Source organism: Triticum aestivum, chromosome 1B (assembly GCF_018294505.1).
Source record: "Triticum aestivum cultivar Chinese Spring chromosome 1B, IWGSC CS RefSeq v2.1, whole genome shotgun sequence".
Lineage (NCBI taxonomy): Eukaryota > Viridiplantae > Streptophyta > Magnoliopsida > Poales > Poaceae > Triticum > Triticum aestivum.
Window position 1 is genome coordinate 242,564,324 of NC_057795.1, and position 10,817 is coordinate 242,575,140.

The following is a 10,817-nucleotide window of genomic DNA, read 5'->3' on the forward strand; positions in this document are numbered from 1 at the left end:
CTTGTGAAAAGCTTCGTCCACCTGGTCGTTCCACTCAAAGCGAGTGGATTTCCTCATGAGCTGATACAAGGGGAGAGCCTTCTCCCCTAGCCGGCTGATGAAGTGGTTAAGGGAGGCCAGGCAACCGGTGATCTTTTGGACCTCTCGAAGCCGGGTGGGAATCTCCATCCACTCAATGGCCTTGATCTTCACCGGGTTGCGCTAAATGCCATGTTCAGAGACCAGGAAACCAAGGAGCTGGTTGGCTGGTACTCCGAACACGCATTTCTCAGGGTTGAGCCTGATCTGAAATCGGCGCAAGTTGTCAAATGTTTCCTTGAGATCTTCCAGTAGGGTGCCGCGCTTCTCTGTCTTCACCACAATATCGTCTACGTAGACATGGGCATTTCTACCGAGTTGCTTGAGGAGGAATTTCTGCATGTAACGCTGAAAAGTGGTACCGGCATTTCTCAAGCCGAATGTCAAAGTCAGGTAGCAGAAAGCTCCAAATGGTGTGATTAAGCCGGTCTTCAGGCGGTCAGCTGGATCCAACTTGATCTGTTCGTAACCTGAGTAGGCATCCAAGAATCTCAAGAGCTTGCATTCGGCTGTGGAGTCTATCACTAGGTCAATCCAGGGCAAAGCAAACGGATCTTTGGGGGAAGCTTCTTGTTCTTCTTTAGTACAACGACTGGGTTGGGAAGCCATTCTGGAAAGAGCACCTCCATAATGAAGCCGTCTGCCAGAAGCCGGGCTATCTCTTCTCCAGCAATTCTTCTCTTCTCCTCTGACAGTTGGCGGAGGGGCTGTTTGTCTGGTTTTGCATCTGCTCGGACATGTAACTTGTGCTTGGAACACCCGACATGTCCTTGGGGGACCATGCAAAGATATCTCAATTCTCACAGAGGAAGTCGACAAGCTCGCTTTCCTATTTGTTGTCCAGGTTTGTTCCTAGAACAGCAAACCTCTCCAGGTGCTCTGGGTCCATAGGTATCTTCTGTGTTTCCTTGGCTGGCTGGAAGGAGCCCTGAGCTTCCGACTCCTTGGGATGGGGCGATAGGTCCGGCTGCTTACCGACCATGGCCACAACCCGGTCAAGGAGCTTTTTCTCAGCAACAATCACGACGGACTCGGCCAGTCGGTTGCTACCTGCAATGCAGACAGAGCATTTCTTGTAGTCTCCGACTATGGTGATGATGCCCTTGGAGCTTGGTATCTTCATCTTGAGGTAAGCATAGTGGGGCACAACCATGAATTTGGCCAGGGCAGGTCGGCCAAGCAAGGCGTGATAAGGGCTCCCTAGATCCAGCACCTCAAACCAAACTGCTTCACAGCGGAAATGATCTTTGTCTCCAAAGAGGGCGTCTACCTTAATCTTGTCGATTGGTGAGCATGATAGGCCGGGTACAATGCCATGGAAGACGGTCTGACTAGGCAAGAGCTGCTTTGTCTTGATATTCAGCTTCTCCATGTTGTCACGGTACATGATGTTGATGCTGCTTCCGCCATCAATCAGAACTCGGGAGAAGCGAGTAGCTCGCCTCTCTGAGGAGAAGGTGGCATCCAATACCAAAGCGTAGGAATCCGGAGAAGGCATCACATGTGGGTGATCAACTCGGCTTCAGTTGATGGGCTTTTCAGACCAATGCATGAACTCTTGATCTTTGGAGGCGACTGCATTGACTTCTTGGTGTTGTCGGCGCCGGCTGCGCCTGTCTTCAGCTTTTCTTGTAAAGATGACATAGGCTGCATGCTCATCAGGGAAGTCGTCTTGAATGGCTCCAACTGCTGGGCGGCTGGCCGGCTGCTAAGGAACCGGAGACGGCTGGCCAGCAGGCTGAGGAGGCAGCAGTCCTTCGCCCTTGGAAATTCGGGTTAGCCAATGGCACTTCTAGGTTATGTGGTTGGACAGCTTCGGGCCGCTGTGGAACTTGCAGGGGCCATCAAGGGTTTGTTCGTAGGAGAAAGCAAGCTGCCAAGCCGGCCTGCCGCCTTTCAGACCCTTGGGCATAGGCTGCCCTTCGGGCTGCTCATCCTCGATCGTCGCCACTTGCCACCTGGTGGAAGTCGGCATCGGGGCCTTGCGCTTGTTGTCGTTCTGATGCGGGCGCCGATTGGAGTCGCCAGCCAGTGTTTTCAGAGCCAGAGGAAGCACCTTTCCAGAGGCGTCCACCCAGAGCTCGGTCTACATTGAGGAGTCGGCAATGGCGTACTTGTCTCCTATGATCAGCAGCTCGTCGAGTGTAGCCGGCTCGTTGCAGAGAAGTCGGTGCTTGAGGAGGGTGCCCTCTCGGCACCCAGCGGTGAAGTATTCTATTGCTCGTACCTCGTGCACCCCTTCACAAGAGTTGCGGAGCTCGGCCCAGTGCGTTAGATAGTCGCGGCTGGACTCGGTCGGCCCTTTGACACACAGGGAAAGCTAACGTTGCTTGGCGCCCGCTTGTACGTGCTGGTGAAGTTGCGGATGAAGACCTCTGTGAAGTCCAACCAGCTGTTGACGCTGTAAGGCTTGAGGATGTTCAACCAGGTGTGTGTCGTGCCTTGAAGCATGGGGGGGACGTATTTCACGGCAACGTGCCTCTTGCCGTTGGCTATGCTGATGGCAGTGGAGTAGTCTATCAGCTAGTCTTCCCGCTTCACGGAGCCGTTGTCTTTGGGCGTGTCTCTTGGGAGCGAGAACCCTTTGGGAAAGGGCTCGTCTCGAATGCGGGGGCCGACACAAGGTGGGCCGTCATCATCTTCTTCTTCCAACGCTAGAGATCACGCCAGGCGGTCGATCCGATGGCGGGCGTCGTTCTCGCCGATTCCTTCACGGCGGCCCAGTCGGCCGCTGAGCGTCGGGTGCTCAACACACGGAGGGGAGGGATATCTCTCCCTGCGGGGCAGAGGAGGAGGCGGGTTATTGCCTCATCCATCCACGGCTCAATGGTGAGGCGCGTCCGACTGTGGCTAGCAGTCAGCTCTTTGTCTTTTCGCTCGCGAGCACCGCCTGCAGTCGGCATCTGGGAGTTCGCGCCGTGCTCTCGACGTGGGGGAGGACTCTCGGCGCGGGCGCCGTCTTCATGCCATTCTGGGGCCGCGTCGATGAGCTGCTGGATGCGTCTCGTCATGCACTGAAGCTCGTCGCCGTCCAACCCGTCCAGCTCGTCTACTGCCTCCTGAACGGCACGCACGTTCTTGAGTCGTGTGGCGTGGACTGGGCGGTCAGCACCCAGCATGCTGGCAATGGCCGCGTCGTGCTTCTTAATGGCGCCAATCCGGCTGGGTCCACCAGCAGGCAGCGTGCCAGAGGCGGCACGATCAACCTCACGTTGAGAAGCCTCGGTGAGGCGTCTCATGGATGCTATCTTATTGCCGTTCTCAATGAGGGCAAGGCGGTGGGCCTCTAGTGTATCAGCGTCGGCGTCAGCCGGAATGGGGGCGGACAGATCGTGGAGCGCCGTCTGCAAAGTGTCATTGATGTTTCGCCGGACGCAGCGTGTGGTTGATGACTAGCACCTCGATGACGGTGCTGCCACTGCTGTCGGCTCGATGGAGGGGATCGTCGATGACCACCACGTTGGTGGGGAAGGTGTCAAGGGATGTCGTGTCAGATCGACGAGCATCAAGTCGGTGGAGCCGATCGACTCCAGGTCGGAGGTGAGCTCCTTGGCGATGTCGAGCTTGCGAAGGAAGTCTACAAGGCAGCTCTCGGAGCTGGTTGCACCTGCGCCTGGTGCGGGCTCGTCTGAGAGGTGGACCTCACCGAGAAGGTCGGCGAGGCAGCTCGCTGCACAGGCATCATCGATTACATGCAGCACGTCAGGGCTAGCGCCATCAGGCGTGCCAGGCTGGCTACGCTCGCTAGGAAGGAAGAGGGTTCCCGTCCAGAGCAGGTCTCGGAACGACGATGCACCTGGCCCCACGGCGGGCGCCAAATGTTGGGTGGTAGGTGCGACATATGCCAACGGGTGGCTAATCATTGTGGGAGCCAGTAAGACATCACCGGTGCCTGGAAGCGGGATAAGGCGAAGACATGCACGCCGGCGAATCTTACCCAGGTTTAGGCCTCTCCTAGAAGATAACACCCCTAGTCCTGCTCTGCGGGGTATTCGCATGATCACTAAATCAACAAGTATCTACAAGATGCTCCTTGAGCTGTTGGCTAGAGGAAGAAGAAGGGCAAAGCTAGCTGTTCTCTTCTTTCTATGTGGTGTGTGTAGTTCTCATAGATCAACCCTTTGCATGGGTGCCCTGGGGGGTTTATATAGGCCTACCCCCCAGGGGTACAATGGTAATCCGGCTGGATGGGTCCAGACCATCGGTGTCTATGGTCGCCGGCTTCTCCGCCGGGCGCTGGGGCTCGCTGACTGGTGGGTCCCGCCGGCTGCCGACCTCTTGGACGACAGGCTGGGCCCACCGCCTGGCGGTCTTGTCAGCTACTAGTTACTGTAGCCTCACTCTTGGTGATGATGGCTTTGTCGGGGTAAGAATGGCTACAGTTCCGCCACCTGGCGGGCATTCACTATAGCCTTACCCCGTATCGTTTGCTTAATGGTGCACAAACTTCTAGGGCAGGGGCAGGCCGGCAGTTGGGAGCCAAGCTCCCCCCGTGCTGACTGGTCAAGTCCAAGCCACCCTCTGGTAGCTCTCTGGCAGGAGGGGCCCGTCGCCCGCGGGCCGTACAGAGAGCCTGTCATGGGAGACGTCACGGTCAACATGGCAACAGTGCTGCGCCAGACTGGCGATGGCCGCCCAGTACGGTGCACTGTGGCTCCGCTCGCTCCAGGATTCGGGGGTGGTAGGCTTCACTGTAGCCACGCCCTGTCTCATCGTCGTTATGTGGGTGCAAACTTTAAGGGTATAGGTCAGGCCGACTGCTAGGAGTTGGCCACTCTCGTGGCCGCCGGCTAGGAGTCGTCCTACTTTGGGAGGGCTCGTCGAGCCTCGCCGCCTTCTAGCAGCCGGGAATTGGGACAGCTGGCTAGGAGAAGGCGGCCGTGCATCTTGGATGTTTGAGGGCCCAGTCGGCCCGATGTTTGTGAAGAGCCAGGGGGCGGTTAGGCTACCCGTGGTCATTTACTCTGATAGAATGTTCGCCACATAAGTGACTAGCACCCTTGGTTTTCAACCGAGAGGTCTTGGGTTCGAGTCCCAGGAACTCTCAATTTTGTCCTCCTTCCATCCTCGCAAAAAAGGGAAAGAAAATCAAAGAATTGAGAAGGCGTACAGAACAAGCTAGTGTACCAGTGAAGAGACATTGCTAAGTTTTAGAAAAAAGAGAGACGTGCTCCCGTAGCTGGTTCGAATCCAAACCTAGACTATGACTATATATGGTGCTATGCTACTCTGCAAGTATGAAACTTACATATCCAATGTTTGCTTCTCCTCTTCTGTACTTACTCTGCCTAGCATCAGAAGCTCTGGCCGCAGCAACCATGTCCGCTGGCTGCTCGTGCAGCTGCTCTTCAGCAGACAACAACCAGATATGCACCAAGTCGCCACCCGTACCATCGCCTGTGGGTCTCATCACACCCCCGCCGGCACACGCACCGCAGCCGGTTGCTCATCGCAACCCGCGGTCGTTGTTGTGGTGCCACTACGGCAAATCACGTAGAGTCATCCGTCGCGTCTCAACCACAATCAATAACCCTGGCCGAGCCTTCTACAAATGCCTGAATCATGGGGTAATAATATGTTTAAGTGTTGTTCTGCTGCTTTCAGTTGCTGATTTTTTTAATAGTTTGGTTGATGATCTTCCAATTTGATTTGTGCAGAAAAGGGAAGAATCGTGTGATTTGTATTTCTAGGAAGTTGCTAATGTGGGGGAATGCAACTACTCTGATTATTTGGTCAGCCGAGGAATCCCAATACCAGAAGGTGGGGGTGCTGGACAAGTAACTGAAGGAACGACAGAAGAGGTAGATGCAGAGCAGAAGGTTAAAGATGCAGTTCCTCTGATCATGGCTAAGCAACAGCTGCTGAACGGCCTTGATAGCAATGAGGAGATGAAAGAGCTTGTGAAGATAATGGGCAAAATCGATGTGCTCTGTAGGATGATTGTCTCTTTATTTGCAGTTTATGTAGCACTAGTGATTTATTCAGTGGCTGTGACATGAGCACTTTGCTGAAACTAGTAATGAATGAAACCTGTGTAGCAGGCTGGGCGTAGTGTTGTGAACATCTAATGATTTCTATTAACGGAAATCAGGGGGTATCCCCTTTTGATCATAAATAAATAAATAGCAGAGGCCCTTTTGGTAATAAATAAATAAATTAGCAGAGGACCTGTCGGGTCAGCTTTGTTATCATTCGAAGACGTCGAGCAAACTGCAGTCCAACAGCAAACTATGTCATCAAATTCAAGTTTCACAGCCAAATAAGAGTACAACTAAACAACAATGTCATCATGTTTTAGTCGTCATACAATCACCAAACAAAAAATCAACATACATAACAAGTGATGTTCTCACAGCAAAATACTAAACAACACGTTCATCAGGTTTCAGTTGTCATAGCAAACACAATTTCACATAGTAGATAAAAAATGTCTTCAGATAGGAAAATACGACAAAAGCAATCCAATCATCATCCACAGCAGTAGCGTCAACATCTTCGCCATGTGTATCAGTCTGAATCATAATTCCCCACAGTGTCATCTTCTTCTTCATCCTCAACGTCCTTGAACGTTGGCTTCTTCTTGATCAACTTTGTATGTCCACAACACGACAGGCAATCTTTTCTCCAGCGTCATTGACGTGATGGTTCTCAAAGATACTAGGAACATCTTTGTTATATTTTATATCAGGAGCAGTGTAAGCGTCAGCTTGTTGTGCAACTTCATTAAACGAATTCCTCTGCTGAAACCTTTGCAATACTCTCCAGTCATCGCTACGTGCAAATGTGTCTTCCAAGAAAAATATATATGTTGCTTGATTTGCCACAATAAAAGGCTCGTTTGTCTGGTACGCTGCCTTGATGTTGATGGATTTGAAATAATCACCACCTCTGGGTTTTGCGATCCTATAAATAGGTTATACCAACGACAACACAACAGAACCACACACCGATGATCCTCGAAACTGGAGATATACTGCAACTGAACAATGTTTGTTATGTTAGCATACATTTCAGTTATCTCTTTGTCATACGTATCCATGCACATGATGGCACTGTTTTGTGTCTTCCTACCTTCATCGCGTGCAAAGGTGTTGTAGCGCACATCTCCAACAATGCAAGATTCATAATGTCTTACCCGAGTATCAGGACCCATTCCTAGTGAGTAAAGGGCGCCTATCCTCCCACATCTTCTTAACCTATGGTTAGAAAATAGACAAGCTTACATATTAAAAAAGCTGACATTACAATTCAAAACCTTACATGGCTCTTGAACCATTTCACAAATCCTGCCATAACCAGTTTGTCAATGTTTCTTTGATTTTGCGGCAGTAACTCCTTTTTATAGATGCTGCACAACATAGTGATCGCGTCAAACATCTAAATATATAAGAATGTGCTGCAAGTTTAGTAGATTACGATGTATAAGCTGCAGTACTTAGCACTTACTTAATATAAGCTAGTATCTCAGGACAGTTATTCAACACATACCAAACCATTTTGTCCAAATCTTTAGGTTTGTCCTCTTGTCGACTCTTCCCTGTAACTCGAACAGAATAATCGAAAACATTGAGCCCGAGATTGTCTTCACCCACCTCTTTGCTAAGCTGATCAGCTGTTTCAATGTATATTGAGCAGAATGTCAATGCTTCTGTAGCAATGTAGACCTCTGCAATGGATCCCTTGGGTCTAGCTCTGTTCCTAACATAGCCCTTGAAAGTGCCTAGCCACCTTTCAATAGGGTACATCCAGGCATACTGTACTTGACCTCTAAGTAGTGCCTCATCAGGTAGATGAACAGCCAAATGCACAACCACATCAAAGAAGGCTGGAGGATATATCTTCTCAAGGTCACATAGGATAGTTGGTATCTTGTCTCTAAGACGCTCCAAAGCATCTGTCCTGATATTTCTACTGCAAAGTTCCCTGAAGAATTGTCCCAACTCTGCAACTACTCTGTATAAGTCAGGGCAGCCCAATCCTCTAAGGATAAGAGGTAAAACCCTTTGAAGTAGGACGTGGCAGTCATGACTTTTCAACCCTTGTACCTTGTTTCCATCTGCACTCTCTCCTTTCAGGGTTGGAAGCAAATCCATGTTGGAATCTCACACGTGACAGGACCTCGCAGAATTCTTTTCTTTTTACCTTGTCCAAGACGTACACAGCTGGTGCCATATCCCCTGGTTTACCTTCATCTTGCACCTGCAAATCCTATCTGATACCTAGGTGTGTCAAATCAATCCTAGATTTTAAGGTATCTTTCGTCTTTCCTTCAATATTTAGAAGTATGCCGACAATGCTATCACATATATTTTTCTCGATGTGCATCACATCAAGATTATGCCACAGATCCAAATCTTTCCAATACTTCAAGTCCCACAAAGTGGACCTGCGGGTAAACAATAATCTCTCTTTTGCCCTGCCATGCTTCCTTTTCCCGCTACCATTACCTAGATGGTTTCCTGGTGTAATATGCCCGATCTTCTCTAATTCCACTTGCAACTCATCGGCGGTGAGCCTCTTTGGCACATCACAGTTTTCATGCTTTGCATTGAACACATGTCTTTAGTATTTTCTAAGATGCGGCTTGTCCTTGGCAACGAAACGGCGGTGTCCAATGTAACAGATCTTGCTAAGTATTGCGTATGACAGCGGATTCCTATCACAGCGAACACATGCATTGTAACCATGTGTTGTTTGCCCTAACATAGTGCCCAAAGCTGGATAATCATGGATGCACCAAATTATAACAGCACGCAGAAAGAAATCAGCTGGTGGGCTGCTATATAGGTCTCGAGTGAGAACACCCCTCCATAGCTGTTGAAGTTCCTCCACAAAGGCTCCATGAATAAATAAAAATCCTTTCCGGGACTTTTTGGATAGGGGATGAGCAAGGCCATCATGTAGTTTGATTCTTTGCTGCAGACATTTGGAGGCATGTTGTAAGGGATAACAAGCACTGAACACATGCTATATGTGGCGCACTGGTGGCCAAATGGGTTAAATCCATCTGAAGCTAAACCAAGTCTAATGTTTCTCGGGTCAGCAACAAACTTTTTGTGTTTATGATTGAAGCTTTTCCACTCACTACCATGAGATGGATGGCTCATTACATTCTGATCTCTGTACTCCTGGTTCCTAGAATGCTACAGTGCATCCTCTCTTGTTTCAGCATCATGAAACAACCTCTGCAATCTTGGTATAATTGGAAAATGTCTTAGATAATTATGAGAAATCCTCTTCACAGCATCGCCATCTTTCCACTTGATGATTTGCATTTCGGGCATTCACTTAAGTTGGCATAATCCTTCCAGAACAGAACACAATTATTTTTACAAACATGGATCATATCATATCCAATTCCAACTGCACGAAGGAAATTCTTCATTTTACTGTAGGTGTGTGGCAGCTCAAACGCATCTGGGAAAGATTTGCAGAAAGCAGCCAACATCGCATCGAATGATTTGTTGGTCATCCGCTCAGATGTCTTCACCTGAAGAAAGGTGACCATAGCTGAGAATACTGACAGCTTGTTTCCTGGGGTGACATCCATGTTGCATTGTTCCAACATTCGGGCCCATCGTTTTTCTTCTTCAGGTGAAAGTTCGCGAAATGCACGAGCATTTCGTAGCATTGTTTCAATGTTGGTCAAACTCACTAGATCCGCCATCACCACCTCCTCCTCCTCTTCCACCTGAGCATCAGGTAGATCCAGATGCTGATCTACTGCTTCCACGTAGTCAATAACATTCATGTTCACAACTTCACCATGATGAACCCACCTAGTGTATGTGACCAACATCCTATAGAAGTGTAGATGAATTTGCACAGTTAACTGGGGTCTTGTAACTGAATTCATACAACTGCTACACGGGCAGAGCACATCTGATTTTAGACCACCATACTCAGCTCTGATAAAGTTCATGAAGTTTTCAACCCCCTCGACATATGTAGCCGAGAATCTTCGAGCAGAAGTTATCCAAGTCCTGTTGATCTGTTAGACATACAAATTAGTTCTTCTACTAGATATTACAAGAAAAACATATATGCTTTTTTATGAAGTCCAGAAAAAAATACCTAGGTCGATGTCTAAAGCTATGGCAAGATATTAGGATGAGCAAATCTATGTAACCAAATATATGTAAAGCTAATTCAGCAAACAGATATGAGTGCTATATTATGGTAGGTTCTTTCAGCAATCAATGAGGCCGAGCACACAACCATCGAACTATCGAAGGCCATCGGAGCAACAAAGATCTAGTATAAAACGGTGTAGAGCTATTTCACCTAACTGATTGGCTACTACACCATGGCAATCTACGTCACAATAAATATATGGTAGGATATTTTATCAACTAATCGGCCTTGGCATGCCATCTTAGCTAAGCAAATTGAGTGCAGAACAGGGAAAGGAAGCTTCTTAAGCAGAGCATATTGACTGTAAACTACTTCGGCAAACAGTGACATTAACAACATCTATCAACTAACATTCAGCACTACACCGTCATGCACGGGGCCACTGTCTAGAATGCACGTACCGTGGGAGAAGCTGACTGCCGTGCGTCTCCACACGAATATCACCCGCGGTGGCAGCGCTGACCGCCGTGCGCCTCCACAAGAACATCGCTAGCGGTGGCGGCGCGGCTAGAGGACGGCAGTCTACGAGAGCGTACTGTGGGAGCAAGAGGATCGCTGTGCGTCCCCTCGACGAACCGCGGCGCCGACATATCGGCGCGGCTGGG